The 7656-nt window shown below is 47.3% G+C and overlaps 1 non-coding gene across 1 annotated transcript; it reads left to right on the top strand.

The window, feature by feature from the left end:
• The first annotated feature begins 543 nt into the window (after positions 1-543).
• On the top strand, positions 544-618 carry Trnat-agu (transfer RNA threonine (anticodon AGU)). The gene has a single exon. It is a non-coding gene; the product is annotated as a tRNA-Thr (tRNA).
• The last annotated feature ends 7038 nt before the right edge of the window (positions 619-7656 follow it).

The following is a 7656-nucleotide window of genomic DNA, read 5'->3' on the forward strand; positions in this document are numbered from 1 at the left end:
TTAGTACTGGACTCGATAGACACAAACACCGCGACGCGGAAGTAAACACCACCGAGAGCGGAGCGTCGGACGGCGCGCGGAGCAGCTCCGCACGCTAGCACGGCTGAGAGCCGACTCTGATCCAGCTGAGCCACCGAGGACACAGAGGATAGTGCGACTGCAGGGATTTATCTCTGGCACGCCTCCCGCGAGACCGCACTACATTCGTAGTGCCCCCGCCCATTATACTCATTACTCGCGGCGCGTTGCCGATTCCCGTAAGAGTTCAGGCACTGTTTGTGCATTCGCACAATATATATATATATATATATATATATATATATATATATATATATATATATATATATATATATATCGTACATGTCTTCTTCTGTGCTGATGCACAAACAGTGCCCGAGCTCTTACGGGAATCGGCAACGCGCCGCGAGTAATGAGTACTATGGGCGAGGGCAGTACGAATGTAGTGCGGGACAATACGTTGAGAATGTGAGTCTCGCGGGAGGCGTGCCAGAGATAAATCCCTGCCGTCGCACTATCCTCTGTGTCCTCGGTGGCTCAGCTGGATAGAGCGTCTGCCAAGTAATCAGGAGATCCCGGGTTCGAGTCCCGGTCGGGACACACAAATGGTTCAAATGGCTCTGAGCACTATGCGACTTAACTGCTGAGGTCATCAGTCTCCTAGAACTTAGAACTAGTTAAACCTAACTAACCTAATGACAACACACACATCCATGCCCGAGGCAGCATTCGAACCTGCGACCGTAGCGGTCGCCCAGTTCCAGACTGTAGCGCCTAGAACCGCTCGGCCACTCCGGCCGGCAGGTCGGGGCACACATTTTCATCTGTCCCCGCTGACATATGTCAACGTCTGTAAGCAGCTAAGGGTTATCATTTCATAGTAATTTAATTCTAACGAGCTGCATGGTTACTGATAGTATCTGTTCTTTCGGACATGTTCGAAAGAACAGGTACCAATATTCGTATGTAAACTAATGAGAAGTAGCAAGAATGGGAAGAGCGAGAAACTTAACGTGGCGGGATTGGTGATCACGGAGTAGATAAAATTAAGGAACTGTGCTACCTAGGTGGCAAAATAATCCATGACAGACAGAGCATGGAGGACGTAAAAAGCAGACTAGCAATGGCAAAAAGGGCATTCCTGGTAAAGAGAAGTCTAGTAGTATCAAACATAGGCCTTAATTTGAAAAATAAAGTTTCTGAGAATGTGTGTTTGGAGCATAGCATTGTATGGTAGTGAAACACGGACTGTGGGAAAAACGCAACGGAAGAGAATCGAGGAATTTGAGATGTGGTGCTACAGAAGAATAGGGAAAGTTAGGTGGACTGATAAGTTAAGGAATGAGAAAGTTCCCCGGAAAATCGGCGAGGAAACGAATGTGTGGAAAAAACTTACAGTGTCGTAGGACATCTGTTAAGGCAGCAGGAAATAACTTCCTTGGTGCTAAAGAGAGCTGTAGAGGGTAAAAATTGTAGAGAAAGAGGAACAACTTTAGAGCAACTTTATACTGTCATGTTTCGCGTTAAGCCTGAGGAATCCGCGGGTGTGACCTTTGAAAAGTTGAAACAGGCTTATGGGGAACAGTCCTGAGTTTTTCGTTTGCACAAATCGTTCCTGAAAGGCGGGGAACACGTTGAAGATAAACCTCGCTCAGGGAGGGGGAGCATCAGCTTCAAGAACTGACGAAAACGGCGAACATGTGCGTGCTCTTATGAGATCGGACCGACGTTTAACAATAAGGATGATGGGTGACCTGTTAAACACTCTCACCATATATCACAATTTGACTGAAGTTTTACACATGCGAAACACTTGTGCCAAACTGATGCCGAGAAATCTTGTTAGTAATCTGTTTAGGTTTCTATGTTGGTAACGCCATGTAGCGCTCTATATGCTAATCACTGACTGTGCTGCGTGCAGTCTGTGGCTGGTTTGCATTGATGGAATTTACTATTGTAGTGTTGGGCAGTTGCCTGTTAACAGCACGTAGCGTTGCGCAGTTGAAGGTGAGCCGCCAGCAGTGGTGGATGTGGGGAGAGAGATGGCAGAATTTTTAGAGCGGACGATCTGGACGTGTGACCATCAGAAAGAGTAAATTTGTAATACTGGATATCATGAACTTATATATATATGATGACTTTTGAATATTATTAAGGTAAATACACTGTTTGTTCTCTATCAAAATCTTTCATTTGCTAAGTACGCCTATCAGTAGTTAGTGCCTTCAGTAGTTAGAATCTTTTATTTAGCTGGCAGTATTGGCGATCGCTGTATTGCAGTAGTTCGAGTAATGAAGATTTTTGTGAGGTAAGTGATTCATGAAAGGTATAGGTTACTGTTAGTCAGGGCCATTCCTTTGTAGGGATTATAGAAAGTCGGATTGCATTGTGCTTAAAATATTGTGTGTCAATTTAGTGTTGAGCAGAATAAGTAAAGAGAGAATAGTCTGAGTACGTTCAGTTTTGCTCAACTGTTTGAAAATCAAATAATGTAATAGGTTTATCAGCTCAATTCATTCATACATTTTTGTAAGGGGACGTTTCAACCTCACAGCTGAGGAGAAGGACAATCGAGGAAACGTGTACGTTGATCTTCTTGATGAGATGATGATGATGATGATGCTTTGCCGGCCGGAGTGGCCGAGCGGTTCTAGGCGCTACAGTCTGGAACCGCGCGACCGCTACGGTCGCAGGTTCGAATGTATGTGTGTGATGTCCTTAGGTTAGTTAGGTTTAAGTAGTTCTAAGTTCTAGGGGACCACAGCAGTTAAATCCCATAGTGCTCAGAGCCATTTCAACCATTTTTGATGATGCTTGGATTGTGATGCGCTACACTGCGTGGTTATCAGCGCCCGTACAAATTCCCAACATTTGCTCAGTCCAGTCCCGCCACTTTCATGAATGATGATGAAGACAACATAAACACCCATTCATCTCGAGGGAATCGAACCCGGGACCCCGTGCTCGGGAAGCGAGAACGCGACCGCGAGACCACGAGCTGCGGACTTGATCTTCTTGAGAGGACTGCCAAAGACCACGAATGGTTCAGTCGTGTGATCACAGGTGGTGAATCCTGGATTTTTGAGTACCATCCTGAGACAGAGCGGCAAAGTCAGGACTGGCACATTGAGACATTTTCACGACCAAAAAAAGCTGAAATGAGCAAAACAAAGATCAAAACAGTCCTGGTTTGCTATTTTGACAGTAGGGGTCTCGTGCATGACGAATTTGTTCCTCCAGGACAAACTGTCAACCAAGTGTTTTACAAAGATATCCTTGAAAGACTCAGGAAAAGCGTGAATTGAGTGAGACCGGACATTATGGAGAAGTGGGATGCTGCATCATGACGACGCCCCATGTCACACGGCCATTTGACCGGCCGTTGTGGCCGAGCGGTTCTAGGCGCTTCAGTCTGGAACTGCGCGACCGCTACGGTCGCAGGTTCAAATTCTGCCTCGGGCATGGATGTGTGTGATGGCCTTAGGTTAGTTAGGTTTAAGTATTTCTAAGTTCTAGGGGACTGATGACCTCCGATGTTAAGTGCCATAGTGCTCAGAGCCATTTGAATCATTTTTGAACACGGCCATTTCCATCACGGAATTTTCGATCTCAAAAAAAATTCCTGTGGTTCCACGGCCTTCCTCTATTCAGCTGATCCGAGCTCTTGTGACTTTTTACTTTTCCCGGAATTGAAAAATGTCTTAAAAGGATTTATGGAGAACATTTAAAAGAATGTGACTGACCTGTTAAAGGCCCTACCAGTTGAAACCTTTCAGCGCTGCTACCACGACTCCACTGGCATATAGCTGTCGAAGGGAACTAATTTGAAGAGGAAAATATTGTTATTTTAAATAAAATAAATAAAAATAGGTCTCATTGCTTTTCTAAAAAAAAAGTGGTTCAAATGGCTCTGAGCACTATGGGACTCAACTTCTGAGGTCATTAGTCCCCTAGAACTTAGAACTAGTTAAACCTAAGGACATCACACACATCCATGCCCGAGGCAGGATTCAAACCTGCGACCGTAGTGGTCTCGCGGTTCCAGACTGCAGCGCCTAGAACCGCACGGCCACTTCGGCCGGCCTGCTTTTCTCACACATCTCGTACACTGCCTAACAGAAAAAGGGAAGCACCCAGAAGTTGAAGACGAAACGAAATGACACTTACGCGTTCAGAGCGTATGTGATGCTATTTCATCGATTAACAAATCGAATGAAATTAGCAAAGAACTTTGCAATATGGGCCTACATATCTGTGTGACGTTGCACACCCTCTGGCCTTATTTTATTGTGGATGATGCCACAAAACCATTCCATCCTCTCTTGAGAAAATCTAGCCCAAAAACGTTGTATCTGGTCACTGACATCCTGGATAACGGCACTGGGATGGAGCTGATCGCACACACTTCCTATCAGGGACAGATGTCCGGATCCTGCTGACCAAGGGAGACCTCAGAATGACGTAGACAGTTGACAGAGAGGCGCCATCTACAACGAGCATTTCCCTGCTGAAAATGGCACCAATGTACTGTCACAGGAGAGATAACACACGAAGACTCGAGATGTCCGTGACTTATAATTTTGCAGTCAAAGTTCTCTCAACGACTTGCAGCCGTGACCTGAAGTCATATCTGATTCCTCCCCACACCGCGGCGCCGCGAGCAATTTCGCTGTATCTCTCCAAAATATTGGAAGAACGAGACGTCCGTCCAGACCATCGCCATTATCCCCGTCGATGCACATCCGGGGCAATGCGGAACTGCGATTGATCACCGAAGAGAATGTGACGCCATCCATCAGCAGTCTATGGCCCCCAGTCACGACACCATTGCAAACCAAGCCGTTTGCGTTCTGGTTTTAGCGACACCACGCGCAAGGGTAGATAATTCCCTAGTGCGGAGGCTGCTGATCTCCAATCAGTGGTGCGGGATGATGCAGAATCTTGCAGGGAGTCTATTATTTCTTTCCCGGAAAACAGACTCACAAGGGGACCCTCCAGACCGTAAATCACGGATTTCGATGCGCTTCAAATATGTTGTAGAGGCACTTACTGTGAGCACCTGGCTATCCGGTTTTTTAGCGACGGGCCGTGGTTCATGAGAAAATCTATTTTGAAGTTCATTGCGTGCTTTATACACTCCTGGAAATGGAAAAAAGAACACATTGACACCGGTGTGTCAGACCCACCATACTTGCTCCGGACACTGCGAGAGGGCTGTACAAGCAATGATCACACGCACGGCACAGCGGACACACCAGGAACCGCGGTGTTGGCCGTCGAATGGCGCTAGCTGCGCAGCATTTGTGCACCGCCGCCGTCAGTGTCAGCCAGTTTGCCGTGGCATACGGAGCTCCATCGCAGTCTTTAACACTGGTAGCATGCTGCGACAGCGTGGACGTGAACCGTATGTGCAGTTGACGGACTTTGAGCGAGGGCGTATAGTGGGCATGCGGGAGGCCGGGTGGACGTACCGCCGAATTGCTCAACACGTGGGGCGTGAGGTCTCCACAGTACATCGATGTTGTCGCCAGTGGTCGGCGGAAGGTGCACGTGCCCGTCGACCTGGGACCGGACCGCAGCGACGCACGGATGCACGCCAAGACCGTAGGATCCTACGCAGTGCCGTAGGGGACCGCACCGCCACTTCCCAGCAAATTAGGGACACTGTTGCTCCTGGGGTATCGGCGAGGACCATTCGCAACCGTCTCCATGAAGCTGGGCTACGGTCCCGCACACCGTTAGGCCGTCTTCCGCTCACGCCCCAACATCGTGCAGCCCGCCTCCAGTGGTGTCGCGACAGGCGTGAATGGAGGGACGAATGGAGACGTGTCGTCTTCAGCGATGAGAGTCGCTTCTGCCTTGGTGCCAATGATGGTCGTATGCGTGTTTGGCGCCGTGCAGGTGAGCGCCACAATCAGGACTGCGTACGACCGAAGCACACAGGGCCAACACCCGGCATCATGGTGTGGGGAGCGATCTCCTACACTGGGCGTACACCACTGGTGATCGTCGAGGGGACACTGAATAGTGCACGGTACATCCAAACCGTCATCGAACCCATCGTTCTACCATTCCTAGACCGGCAAGGGAACTTGCTGTTCCAACAGGACAATGCACGTCCGCATGTATCCCGTGCCACCCAACGTGCTCTAGAAGGTGTAAGTCAACTACCCTGGCCAGCAAGATCTCCGGATCTGTCCCCCATTGAGCATGTTTGGGACTGGATGAAGCGTCGTCTCACGCGGTCTGCACGTCCAGCACGAACGCTGGTCCAACTGAGGCGCTTGGTGGAAATGGCATGGCAAGCCGTTCCACAGGACTACATCCAGCATCTCTACGATCGTCTCCATGGGAGAATAGCAGCCTGCATTGCTGCGAAAGGTGGATATACACTGTACTAGTGCCGACATTGTGCATGCTCTGTTGCCTGTGTCTATGTGCCTGTGGTTCTGTCAGTGTGATCATGTGATGTATCTGACCCCAGGAATGTGTCAATAAAGTTTCCCCTTCCTGGGACAATGAATTCACGGTGTTCTTATTTCAATTTCCAGGAGTGTATACCCGTAACATTTTAAATGTTTCGAGCAGGTCAGGGTAGAGCAGCGGTAAAGGTTCACGGTTACCGCGTTGGAGTTAGCGTGTTCGCACCCTGCTCGTGCAAATATTTTTTTTTTTTAAGCGTCAGAATTTTTCAATTTTATTTCAAAGAATATCAACAATCAGTGTAAGGTGTGTGAAATTATAAGGATATATTGAGTTATTAATTTTTTCAAATATTTACTTCGTTTGTGGTTCGCAGTTGAAGTTCCAAATGTTCGAACAACGGTCGCTTCTTGTATTACCTGAAATCGGTCTCCGCCCATTATCGTCCCCTCTCCCGTGAATACCGTTAGCCGTAACGGGATCCCCAGCTCCTAGGCCAATGAGGATGCGCGTTGCATTTCTTTAAGTTCGCATCTAACTACAGCGTCAGTTGCTCGCAAAGCGTCTCTAGTGCCGTGTGTTAGAAAAATTCTGTGAAATGGAAGAAACAAGTGTTTCTGCAGTAGTGCAGCCAGAAGAAGATCCACAGGTAGAGCAGTTGAACGAAGACTCAAAAGGTGAAACCACAAATGCCATTAAATACGCCGAAAATCAACACCGCGATTTGAACCTCGTAACGAATACACGCCTAGCGTCATCTCTCACAATCCCGTTGCAATTGGCGATGAGATATGTATCGCAATACAGGATCTCTTGGTCGAAAGACTGATCATTATTGATGATGAATTGATAGATTTCAACGAAGGAGATGAATTGGGAGAATATGATGCGAACCACAAACGGAATGAATATGTGAAAAAATTAATAACTGAATATATCTTTATAATTTCGCACACCTTACGCTGTTTGTTGATATTCTTTGAAATAAAAAAATCGTTTTTTTAAATAAAATTGAAAAATCCGATCGATTTTGAAAAAAAAAATACTCGAGCAGGATTCGAACACGGTACCTCCAAAGCGGTAGCCGTGATCGTTTACCGCTGCGCTACCCTGACTTGCTCGAAATATGCGTAATGTTACGGGTATACAAAGCACGCAATGACCTTCAAAATGTATTTTCTCAAAAACCAAGAGCCGTCGCTAAAAAACCGGATA

The sequence above is a fragment of the Schistocerca cancellata genome, chromosome 6 (genome assembly GCF_023864275.1).
Source record: "Schistocerca cancellata isolate TAMUIC-IGC-003103 chromosome 6, iqSchCanc2.1, whole genome shotgun sequence".
NCBI classification, from domain to species: domain Eukaryota; kingdom Metazoa; phylum Arthropoda; class Insecta; order Orthoptera; family Acrididae; genus Schistocerca; species Schistocerca cancellata.